Source organism: Schistocerca gregaria, chromosome 2, assembly GCF_023897955.1.
Source record: "Schistocerca gregaria isolate iqSchGreg1 chromosome 2, iqSchGreg1.2, whole genome shotgun sequence".
NCBI lineage: Eukaryota > Metazoa > Arthropoda > Insecta > Orthoptera > Acrididae > Schistocerca > Schistocerca gregaria.
The window spans coordinates 985,888,676-985,902,428 of NC_064921.1; the positions used below are offsets into that span (position 1 = coordinate 985,888,676).

The window sequence follows — 13,753 nt, forward strand, 5'->3', positions numbered from 1 at the left end:
TTACTCAGATGTAAAGTAAATTAATAAAATTTACAGAATAGATTATTTGATTATTAGAGTTATAATAAAATGTGGCTAAAGTAACGCCTAAAGAAATCGGATGAAAATAGGAAAGTTGTTACTGAGACATACAGTAAATTTAAAAAAAAATGACGTAACAGGTTAAAGAGTATTAGATTTATGCCTATTTCTTAGCATTTGCAATGCTTTAGAATAATTGAGAGTGTCAAGACTAAGGTAATGTGCAGGTACCTTTGATGGGAAACCCTGTTTAAATGAACATCGCGACTACAAGAGTCCGCTCAGCTTAATAACAATAAATATTTAATTGTCTCTAACAGTAATAGAGACAATGAGCAAAATAAGTTTGGGCAAAACATACAAACATCTGATAATCACTGAAATGCCGTCTAATACTTCAGTTATATATTAGTTAATTTAACGTTAGATCATTTTCCAGTTTATTGGATATACCCTAGCACTAACAACACGTTAAGGAAATCCAGTTCGTGTGACATTATGGAAAACAAATTTTAATTGTGTCAATGTAAGAAGCAACTTAAATTTGTTCACGCCTGAATTTAGCAACTATGTCCACCTTGTCTACCAATTAACACTTAATAACAACGCAGACACAACAGCCTTCAAGAACATATCATCTCCAGTCACTTGGCTTTGCTGTAATATGCATTTACTTTCAGCCCACACATAAAACGATTCGTATCAAGTAATAAACTTGTTAAAAAATCAGAAATTTTACTTTGAAATTTTGGAAATTTGTGGCAAGGTCTTATGGGACCAAACTGCTGAGGTCATCGGTCCCTAACCTTACACACTATTTAATCTAACTTAAACTAACTTCCACTAAGGACGACACACACACACACACACACACACACACACACACACACACACACACACACACACATACACACACATGCCCGAGGGAGGGCTCGAACCTCCGACGGGGGGAGCCACGCGGACCGTGACAAGACGCCTGAGACCGAGCGGCTACCCCGCACGGAAAATTTTACTTTGAACTCTTCCAGTGATTATCGTCTTGTACATGATAATAATTGCTGCTTCTTATCGCACAGGTGAGCCGAAACAGATCTGTATTAATGTAGGTTAACTAAAAAAACTGAAATCCACCTTGCGTCAATGACATTTATTACAGCTTTTGAAATAAGTTTTGAATTTATTTATTTATTTATTTACACTTCAAGTTCCTTAGGACCAAATTGGGTAGTAAATCTCCAAGGCCCTGGGAAGTGTCCATACATAAGAGTGATAACTGATAAAAAGAAAATGTTTATCAACCGGAAAAAACTCAAGCCATAAATTTAAGTAAATGCTATCAACAATATAACATAAGAACCAACTTAATTTTTCAAGGAACTCCTCAACAGATTAGGAGGAGTGACCCGTGAGGAAACTCTTAAGTTTCGATTTGAAAGTGTATAGATTACTGCTAAGATTTTCGAATTCTTGTGTTAGCTTATTGAAAATGGATGCAGCAGTATACGGCACACCTTTCTACACAATAGTTAAGGAACTGTGATCCAAATATAGGTTGGATTTTTGACGAATATTAAAAGAGTGAAAGCTGATTATTTTGGGAATACGCTGACATTGTTAACAAGAAACGACAGTAAAGAATACATATGTTGAAAGGCCAATGTCAAAATACCCAGACTAGTGAAGAGGGGGTGACAAGAGGTTCGCGAACTTACACCACATATTGCCCGAACCGCCCGTTTCCGAGCCAAAAATATCCTTTTAGAATGGCAGCATTACCTCTTCCAACAAGATCATGAATGTGGTCTTTCGCGACAGTTTACTATCTATCTGAACACAAGGCTCATTCTGTGAAATTAAAACGTCGGGATTTTTTGAACTGTGTTTATAAACTGTAAAAACTGTGCCTTACTGTGATTTAGCGTTAGTTTATTTTCTACAAGCCATGAAATTATGTCATGAACTGCACTATTTGAAACCTAACCAATGTTGCACACCAATGTTGTCGACCTGGACAAAGCGTTCGACGATGTCATAAAGTGCAAGATGTTCGAAATTCAAGTATGCACAAGAATGAAGAGGGGAAAATAAGGCTGGACGACGAAGAACGAAGTGCTCGGATTAAGAATGGTGTGAGACAGTTGTGTAATCTTTCGCTCTCCACTGTTCAATGTACACATCGAAGAAGCAATGACGGAAATTAACTGAAGGTTCAAGAATGGTTTTAAATTCAATGTGTAGGGATATTAGTGATAAGATTAGCTCTTGAAATTACCGTTCTCAGTGAATGTGAAAAAGAATTACGGAATGTGGTGAATGCAATGCACAGTCTAATGAGTACACTTAATGGATTGAGAGTAAATCCAAGAAAGATGTAGTATATAAGAAATATCAGAAATGAGAACAGCGAGAAACTTACTATCAGGATTGATGATCACGAAGTAGATGAATTATGTTACTTATGCGATAAAATATCTATGATGGACGGAGCAAGGAGGACATAAAAAGTAGACTGGGACTGGCGAAAAGGGCATTTCTGGCCAAGAGAAATCTACCCTACTATCGAACATAGGCCTTAATTTGAGGGAGAAATTTCTGAGAATGTACAGCATCGTAAGTTAATGAAACATGGATTGTGGGAAAAATAGAACAGAAGGTAATCGAATCCTTTGGGATGTGGTGCTGTAGAAGAATGTTAAAAAGTAGGTGGACTGGTAAGGTATTTATTGAGGAGTTTATCCGCAGATTCATCGAAGAAGGAACAATTCGAAAACACTGGCAAGAGAAAGGACAGGATGATAGGACATCTGTTAAGGCATAATGTTTCTCTGGTGCCTGTCGGTATTGTCAACAGACGGGGTTTCACTAGACATGGCCTACACCTAAACAGGACTGGGCAGGGAAGATTGGTACAGCAGATTCAAGAAAGTATAGAAAGTGGATCTCGGGCCACACATGGTCAGATATCTGTTGTCATGCATAAGAAAATTAAGTCTTTTTTAGGATAGATCCAGACAACAGGTTCCCTGGCCTAAAGAGTATCTCCAGCAGTTTAAAAAATACTGTAACAATCACTCACAGACAGATTTTAACACTCCAAATATCACATATGCCAAATGTCACAAAGAAAAACAAACCACTGGGAAGAGTAACATGGGGCATTTTGCAGACGTATCAATCCTTCATCAAAACATACAATCAATAAAAAATAAAATACAACTATTAGAAGTTGAGATCCAATCTTTGAACTGCACAGTAGCTTGTGTTACTGAGCACTGGTTTTGAGACACAGAAATCCAACGTGTAGTATTATCACTGAATGAAAAGGCAAACTCTTACTGCAGAACTTCTTCAATGGGTGGAGGATCATGCATTTCTATCAGAAAAGGAACACAGTTCAAATCAAGACACGACCTCAGTACAGTAAGTGAAGACAAACACTTGAAATATCAGCCATTGAATTAACAGGGCTTGAGACCACAAAGAAATTTATCATTTTGTGGGTGTATAGATGTCCCAGTGGTAGTGTGGACAAAGGTTTCAATAAATTAACAAAATTTCAAGATAAAGTCTCAAGTACAAAGGTCAACATAATTCTGTGTGGTGACATGAACATCAACACTAATATCACAAATGAATCCAGCAGCACCCTCATAAATATCCTTCAAAGTTTTGGCATGTCACTAATGGTCAATAGTGCAACAAGGGTTACTACAATGTCTGCATCAGTAATTGACCTTGTGGCCACAAAGCTGGGCAGTGAAAAATGTGATGTAGCCGTAAGACATCTCAGACTATCAGATCATCTCTACCAAATATCAACAGTACACAGAGGCATCAAATCATTCCCTAAACTACAAGCTTACAAACGACATCTATCAAAAACCAAAATAAAAGATTTTTCAATAGAACTAGCAAAACAAAGCCGGGCTGAAGTGTCTAAGGAAACCAATGTGAGTATGAAATTTTCTAAGTTCTCCACATTATTTCAATTGAACTTTGAAACGGCATTTCTGAAAGTATGCGTGTCTGTATTAACATCTCACAAAAACAGATAGAAAACAGCAGGTATTAAGTAGTCCTGCTAAACAGATATGTCAGATCCACGAAAAAGAGTCGCAGTGATCCAGGTTCTTAAATTTCTATCTTAGATACAAAAAGATCTATAGGAAGGTGCTGATTGTTACAAAAAAGATATTTGATGACAAAATAATATACAGGGTCAGTCGCGTAAGACGTAACACCCCCTTTATTCCGGGGGCGATTGCATGTATCGGCATGCGGTTTTCGGCGAATCATAGCGGACTATGAGGCACATACGTTGGTACTGTAAGTAGGCTGTTCAGACTTTTATGTTGGTAACGCCATGTAGCGCTCTGTATGAAAATCACTGACTGTGCTGTGTGCAGTCTGAGGCTGGTCGGCATTGTTGCAATTTTTGCTATTGTAGTATTGGGCAGCTGGATGTGAACAGCGCGTAGCGCTGCGCAGTTGGAGGTGAGCCGCCAGCAGTGGTGAATGTGAGGAGTGAGATGGCAGAGAGCGTATGATCTGGACGTGTGTCCATCAGAGACAGTAAATTTGTAATACTGGATATCATGAACTGATATATATTATGACTTTTGAATACTATTAAGGTACATACGTTGTTTGTTCTCTATCAAAATCTTTCATTTGCTAACTATGCCTATCAGTAGTTAGTGCCTTCAGTAATCAGAATCTCTTATTTAGCTGGCAGTATTGGCGCTCGCTGTATTTCAGTAGTTCGAGTAACGAAAATTTTTGTGAGGTAAGTGATTCGAGAAAGGTATAGCTTGTTGTAAGTCAGGGCCATTGTTTTGTAGTTATTATTGAAAGTCAGACAGTGTTGCGCTTAAAATATTGTGTGTCAGTTTAGTGTTGATCAGAACAGGTAAAGAGCGAAATGTCTGGGTACGTTCAGTTCTGCACAGCTGTTTAAAAATCAAATGACGTAAGGGGTTTATCTGCACAGTAATTCATAAAGTTTTCTAAGGGGAAGTTTCAGTACATGCGCAATAATCCCAACGTTTATATTGACCGAGATAATGAGGTAAGTACATGTTTTTAAATGGGACGCTAAACTTCTTTTACCATCATTCGAACGCTCTGGAAAAGACGCGCATAGTGATGTAACGCATGTTGCTATTGTGATTCAAACTTTGCTTAAAAGTGGGCGGATGAGGATTTACCTACGCAGCGTAGGCCGTGCATGCTGCATAGAGCGCGGCAACTCGGCCAGCGGGTCGCGCGAGGCGTGTTTACAGTCTGCAGCCGCTTCCGACTGCCTCGACCTACAATCGTACAATATTTCCCAGCGTCTTTTAAGCGAAGTTTGAACCACAATAGCAACAGGTGTTACATCACTATACGCGTCTTTTCCAGAGCGTTCGAATGATGGGAAAAAAGTATAGGGTCCCATTTAAAAAACAAGTACTTGCCGCATTATCTCGGTCAGTATAAACGTTGTGATTATTGTACATGTACCGATGTATGTGCCCATAGTCGGCTATGATTCACCGAACACCGCTTGTCGATACGCGTAATCGCCCCCCGGAATAATGGGGGTGTTACGTCTTACGTGACTCGACACGTATAATGCAGAGAATAAAAGCAAAGCAGTCTGGGATGTTATAAAAAAGGAAACAGAGTAGGCAAACAAATGCAGAATAACATACTGCAAACGGAGGGGGATAAGGTAAATAAATTATCCACAACACTTAGCAAACTATGTAAACGAGCATTTTCCAAGTATTGCAGAGAAATTACAGCAAAAATTCCCCATAACAAATAGAACACCTATAAACAATGTTGCACTAAAAACAATGATGTTACTTCCAACCAGAGAGAAAGTTAGTAAAACTCTTCAAAAACTAAAAAATAAAAAGTCAGTACTCTTAGATTAAGTACCAATGTGTGTACTGAAACAAAGCATAGAGATTATACAAGGCCGCTTAACGAACATAGTAAATGAATCCTTCGCATCAAGGACATTTCCAGGGCAGTTAAAACACGCAAGAGTTGTACCTTTTATTAAGAAAGGTAATGCAGAAGACATAGAAAATTACCAGCCCTTTCCCTGTTGTCACCATTCTCAAAAAATAATATATGCAATTATGAAAGACAGATTACTGAATTACCTCAATAAATACAATCTTTTAAGTGAATCAGATTTGGTTTCCAAAGTGAAAAAAATATGGAGTCAGTCTGTAGTGGTTAATAAAAAAGAAAAAGAGAAGAAAAGAAAAAATTGAAAATGTGGGAAGAAATGGTGAATAAAAAGGGGGTTTTAAAATAGTTAATGACCGTGAAAAAGGGAAAGAATGAAATGCAAGTTAGACTTCGTATTACAGGAAAGTTATCGGACTTAGTTATTCGGAAAAACTATTGTTGGGGTGGTCCTTGTGGCGTTTCTGAGCCAAAGTCAAACCAATCTCCACTACAAATATTATTTGAACGAGAACAGAGAATAACAAAATGTGATTAACACGGGGAAATTGCGTAGATAAGAGTTTATCCTTTACCATGTTAACATGTCTTCTCGTGTGTGGCATCCAGATCTTGTTCTCCAAAAATCTCCTGCTTCATTTCTGCGTGAAAAGTCGTAGGTGCTCCAAAATCTTACAATAAATTTCATTGTCCAGGAATTACTAATGTATACAAAAACCGTCTTGATATTAAATGCAATGCATTATAAGTTGCTGCTTTCATCCTCCAAATTTCATTCCACAATACGTCTGCACATCAGTGAGTTTTTTCGTCTTAATGCGACCAAGACTAGCTAATAAGTAAGTTAAGCTTCTGCTCTCCAAGACAAAAGCGGGTAGAAAACAAAACGAGTTACAATTTTAGTACCTTTATTTTCTTATATATTTTCGCTGTCGTCGAGCGCTCATACAGCTGCGACGGTACAATTTATATCTGAGGGAAAGAGTGTAGTGCAGCGAAATTCAAAGTCCTGCTACAAGTCACAGTAGAATTCACAAAACTTGTACTTGATGCTCTTGACACAGGAAATTTTTTGGATTTTCCAAGGCCTTTGATACAGTTGACCAAAAGATTCCGCTAAATAAATTATAAGCATTAGGAATAAGATGGAAAGCTAATGATTGCTTTCGATCATACCGAGCAGATAGGGTACAAAGAGTAGAGATAACACATACTTCAAATAGATCTAAATATTTAGTAAAACACTTATCCGAACCAAAATACATTAATATAGGGGTTGTGCAAGGTAGCATATTAGTACAAGTACTATTCCTGTTATACATCAATGACTTTCCCTCTAGTGTTCTCTTCGCTGATCAAAGCAATATTATAGTCACTGAGAAAACAAGACGACACCTTGCAGAGAAAGCAAATGAAACTCAAAAAGAAGTTTACTATTGGTCAGTAAGCAGTAAAGTGACATTGAACGTCAAGAAAACTAAGGCCATGAATTTCAGTTTGAAGACTGAAAATGAAAATGTTAAATTAAATGTAGTTGTCACCTCTATAGACTGTGCAACAATTGCAAAATTTCTAGGAATAAATATTGATTCTCAGACGAAGTGGTGTGAACACACAGAGGTACTTGCAAGCACAATGTCTTCAGCATGTTATGCCCTTAGAATCCTACCATCAGTGTGTTACATGCAGTCTCTTTTGCTACATACTATTCATATGTACACTCAATTCTTAACTATGGCATTCTTTTTGGGAACAAATGCAAAAAATATGAACACAATTTTCGAACTCCACAAACGAGCAATAAGAATAATAACCAAAATTAGTAGTTGTGTTCATTGGAAATATCTCTTCAAAACATTGGGGATTTTAACTTCTCAATGTGAATACATTTACCATTCAGTGATACACATCAAAAGTAACATTGGTAATTACTGTACAAACAGTTCTGTCCACTACTATGGAACAAGAGCTGGACTCAACTTACATTTACCAATAAATAAACATAAAACTCAAAACAGCATTTTCTACCAAGGAATAAAACAGTACAATAAATTACCAAAAGAGATTAAATAAATTGAAAAATACACTTATTTAGAAAGACAGCTAAAAAGTATCTGTCATGCAATACATTTTATACATTGAAGGATTACTTAGATAAAACAGAGTAGGGATTTGGCAAAAAAAAGTTATACAAATAAATGATAATAATGATATAATACATCCAATACTCCACCTAACACCTTCACACTATGTTTTTTCCTTCCTTTTTCCTTTTCAAGAAAACCGTACCTGAAGCTATGCATATCACAATACTAACAACTGTTACTCTTTCTGAGCTCAACATCTCGCTCACTTTAGAGGGATGCTGACTCAGTTTTTCAGGGTTGCAAATGGGTAGTTGCGGCATAGAAAATGACCCAGAGATCACCAGTGTGTGTGTATGTGTGTCTGTGTATGTAGTGAGTGAAGTGTTATGAAACAATGTGTGCATAGTGTGTGCAGTGACTGATAGTGAGATATGAGTGAACATTGTGGCATTACATTATTTAGTAAGTTATTTGTAAAAAAAAGTTAGTGTATACCACGAGTAAATCTGATGACTGTCTCTAACCAGAAGTCTGTAAATGTATGTGTACATACATACATCATTTTAAATTGGTTTAACTTACAAACACTTTGACATGTCCTATTTCCCTGTAGAAAGAGATCTACAGATTACTGCCACTACTATCATGGGATAACTTCCATTGTACTAGAGGGACCTGTACAGGGTAAAAACTGAGGAGGAAGAGAGAGATTGGAATATACACAACAAATAATCGCGGATGTAGGGTGCAATTGTTACTACTCTGGGATGAAAAGGTTGGCAGAGGAAAGGAGTTCGTGGTGGGCCACATCAACCAGTCAGAGGAATGCAGAAAACGCTATAAACCTGAACAATAACAAAAAGAATAAAGGACAGGTCCTTACCAAATCGGAACTGCTACTGACTAAGTAGCGTCGCACTGAATGGTAACTCAGTCACGCTGGATACGACTTTGTTTTATATTTCGCATTTCTCAATGACAGACCCGCCAGGGTACCCGAGAGCGGAAATGCTCCTGCTTCATGGACTCGGGTAGGCGCGCTCGCTCTGGATCGAATCCGCCTGGTGGATTAACGACGAGGGCCAGTATGATGGCTAGCGTGGGTGTGGTTTTTAGGCGGTTCTCCACATCCTGCTAGGTAAATATCGGGCCGGTCCTCGCGTTCCGCCTCAGTTACACGACTCGCAGACATTTGAAACCGTTTACACAATTCCATGGCTTACAATAAATGCAGTCTGATGGGGTACATTAATTCTGTCCCAGGGGATTCGGGGTGGCGGCAGGAAGGGCATCCAGTCACCCTCTCCAACTAACACGGCCAAATCAATAGTAACACGGCCAAATCAATAATGTTCTTGTTGTGGTCTTCAGTCCTGAGACGGGTTTGATGCAGCTATCCATGCTAATCTATCCTGTGCAAACTCCTTCATCTCACAGTACCTACTGCAACCTACATCCTTCTGAATCTGCTTAGTGTATTCATGTCTTGGTCTCCCTCCATGATTTTTACCCTCCACGCTGTCCTCCAATGCTAAATTTGTGACCCCTTGATGCCTCAGAACATGTCCAACCAAACGATTCCTTCTTCTAGTCGAGTTGTGCCATAAACTTCTCTTCTCCCCAATCCTTTTCAATGCCTCCTCATTAGTTATGTCGCTGATGACCTCGATGTCGAGCGCCCATAAGCCCCAATTAGGTACGTGATCTACCCACCTAACCTTCAACATTCTTCTGTAGCACAACATTTCAAAAGCTTCTATTCTCTTCTAGTCCAAACTATTTATCGTCCTGACACTTCAATCCATACTCGATGTTAACAAATTTCTCTTCTTCAGAAACGCTTTCCTTACCATTGTCAGTCTACATTTTATATCCTATTTCGACCATCATCACTATTTTGCTCCCCAAATAGCAAAACTCATTTACTACTTTAAGTGTCTCATTTCCTAATCTAATTCCCTGAGCATCACCCGACTTAATTCGACTACATTCCATTACCCTCGTTTTGCTTTTGTTGATGTTCATCTTATATCCTCCTTTCAAGACACTGTCCATTCCATTCAGCTGCTCTTCCAAGTCCTTCGCTGTCTCTGACAGAATTACAATGTCAACGGCGAACCTCAAAGTTTTTATTTCTTCTCCCTGGATTTTAATACCTACTCCAAATTTGTCTTTTGTTTCCTTTACTGCTTGCTCAACATACAGATTGAATAACATCGTGGAGAGGCTACAACACTGTCTCACTCCCTTCCCAACCACTGCTTCCCTTTCATGTCACTCGACTCTTATAACTGCCATCTGGTTTCTGTACAAATTGTAAATAGCCTTTTGCTCCCTTTATTTTACCCCAGTCACCTTCAGAATTTCAGAGAGAGTATTTCAGTCAACATTGTCAAAAGCTTTCTCTAAGTCTACAAATGCTAGAAACGTAGGTTTGCCTTTCCTTAATCATTCTTCTATGATAAGTCGTAAGGTCAGTATTGCCTCACGTGTTCCAACATTTCTACGGAATCCAAACTGGTCTTCCCCGAGGTCGGCTTCTACCAGTTTTTCCATTCGTCTCTAAAGAATTCGCGTTAGTATTTTGAAGCTGTGACTTATTAAACCGATAATGCGGTAATTTTCACATCTGTCAACACCTGCTTTCTTTGGGATTGGAATTATTATATTCTTCTTGAAGTCTGAGGGTATTTCGCCTGTTTCATACATCTTGCTCACCAGATGGTAGAGTTTTGTCAGGACTGGCTCTTCCAAGGCTGTCAGTAGTTCTAATGGAATGTTGTCTAATCCCGGGGCCTTGTTTCGACTCAGGTCTTTCAGTGCTCTGTCAAACTCTTCACGCAGTATCGTATCTCCCATTTTATCTTCATCTACATCCTCTTCCATTTCCATAATATTGTCGTCAAGTACATCGCCCTTGTATAGACCCTCTATATACTCCTTCCACCTTTCTGCTTTCCCCTATTTGCTTAGAATTGGGTTTCCATCTGAGCTCTCGATATTCATACAAGTGGCTCTCTTTTCTCCAAAGGTCTTTAATTTCCCTGTAGGCTGTATCTATCTTACCCCTAGTGAGATAAGCCTCTACATTCTTACGTTTGTCCTCTAGCCATGCCTGTTTAGCCATTTTGCACTTCCTGTCGCTCTCATTTTTGAGACGTTTGTATTGTTTTTTTTGCCTGCTTCATTTACTGCATTTTTATATTTTCGCCTTTTATCTATTAAATTCAATATTTCTTCTGTTACCCAAGGATTTCTACTAGCCCTCGTCTTTTCACCTACTTGATCCTAAGCTGCCTTCACTACTTCATCCCTCAGAGCTACCCAATCTTCTTCTACTGTATTTCTTTCCTCCATTCCTGTCAATTGTGCCCTTATGCTGTCCCTGAAACTCTGTACAACCCCTGGTTTATTCAGTTTATCCAGGTCCCATCTTCTTAAATTCCCACCTTTTTGCAGTTTCTTCAGTTTTAATCTACAGTTCAATACCAATAGATTGTGGTCAGAGTCCACATCTGCCCCTGGAAATGTCTTATAATTTAAAACCTGGTTCCTAAATCTCTGTCTTACCATTATATAATCTATCTGATACCTTTTAGTATCTCCAGGATTCTTCCATGTATACATCCTTCTTTTATGATTCTTGAACCAGGTGTTAGCTATGATTAAGTTATGCTCTGTGCAAAATTCTAACACACGGCTTCCTCTTTCATTTCTTGGCCCCAATCCATATTCACTGACTACGTTTCCTTTTCTCCCTTTTCCGTCTGTCGAATTCCAGTCACCCATGACTATTAAGTTTTCGTCTCCCTTCACTGCCTGAATAATTTCTTTTATCTCATCGTACATTTCTTCAATTTCTTCGTCATCTGCAAAGCTAGTTGGCATATAAACTTGTACTATTGTAGTAGGCATGGGCTTCGTGTATATCTTGTCCACTGTAATACGTTCACAATGCTGTTTGTAGTAGCTTCCCCACACTCCTATTTTTTTTATTCATTATTAAACCTACTCCTGCATTACCCCTATTTGATTTTGTATTTATAACCCTGTATTCACCTGACCAGAAGTCTTGTTCCTCCTGCCAAACGAACTTCACTAATTCCCACTATATCTAACTTTAACCTATGCATTTCCCTTTTTAAATTTTTCTAACCTACCTGCTCCAATCCGTAGAATGCCAGTTTTCTTTCTCCTGATAACGACGTCCTCTTTAGTAGTCCCCGCCCGGAGATCCGAATGGGGGACGATTTTACCTCCGGAATATTTTACCCAAGAGGACGCCATCATCATTTAACCGTACAATAAAGCTGCATGCCCTCGGGAAAAATTATGGCTGTAGTTTCCCCTTGCATTCAGCCGTTCGCAGTACCACAACAGCAAGGCCGTTTTGGTTAATGTTACAAGGCCAGATCAGTCAATCGTCCAGACTGTTGCCCCTGAAACTACTGGAAAGACTGCTGCCTCTCTTCAGGAACCACACATTTGCCTGACCTTTCAATAGATACCCCTCCGTTGTGGTTGCACCTACGGCACGGCTATCTGTATCGTTGAGGCACGTAAGCCTCCCCACCAACGGCAAGGTCCATGGTTCATGGGGGGGAAATCAATAGTATCACGCCAAATCAATAGTAACACGGCTGGTCCCGCGTTGAAGCGGGACTAAATCCCCGAGAAAGAAAGGAAGAAAGTTAATTTTAAACAGCCTCAGTTGCAATTTTTACCTAGATTTATCTAGGTTTCAGTTGGGTTAACCCAACCTTCTTCAGAATAAAGGGAACTACGATTTGTACATAATCGACAAAGTCAAGAACTAAAAAATATAATATAATAGTACATTGTCATATTGCAATAACGTATCTGGGAAACAGCCTCGGCCCCGCTTCACGACCACAGTACGGCAGCAGCGGATGTTGCACTGGAACTGGCTATAGCCTCGAGGGTGTATGTGCGATAGTGTGTCATGCGTACTTTAACACTGTACTCCTAAACTTAAAATTTTATGGATGAGTACGTGCGGCTAACGAAATTGACGTATACGTTATCCTGTAAGGAACAAAGATATATCGACTGTCTTAACATTTGTTTCCCATATATGTTATTGCAATATGACAATGTATTACTATATTACAGTTTTTAGTTTTTGATGTTGTCCATTATGGACAAATAGTAGTTGCTTTTATTCTGAAGAAGGTTGGGCTATCCCAACTGAAACCTAGGTAAATCTAGATAAACATTCCAACTGAGGCTGTTGTTAATTTAAAATTAATATTTATACAGTTGCTGATAGGGCCGCGAAATGTTGAAAATATTAAAAGCAAGATTTTTCAATAACATAGATCATAAATACATCAAATTTTCAGTATTGTTTAATTATTTTGGTGCATTGAACACACAATATTATTTTTATCTGGTACAAATTCTCAGCACGCAGACAGACGAGGATAGTTTCACAGATTTTCACACTCGTGTTCATACTTTATTTAGTTCCGTAATCGAAAGAAGGTATTTCACACGTAGGTTATGTTGCCTGAAATACAGGGACACTTTTGCAACCTCGTTATGGAGCCGCGTAAACTACCAGAGGAAAACAATGTAGAAGTCAGGAACAATTTAAAGTAAAAGGAGTTGTCTGTAAAATATGTGCACAATTACCAGGCGCACTTTCAACTAAAACGGCA

General features: G+C 38.7%; 1 protein-coding gene across 1 annotated transcript in view; it reads right to left on the bottom strand.

The window, feature by feature from the left end:
* LOC126335472 (serpin B4-like) overlaps window positions 1-13,753 on the bottom strand; it is an 89,427-nt gene that overhangs the window by 14,743 nt on the left and 60,931 nt on the right. The gene's annotated exons all lie outside the window — the stretch shown is intronic.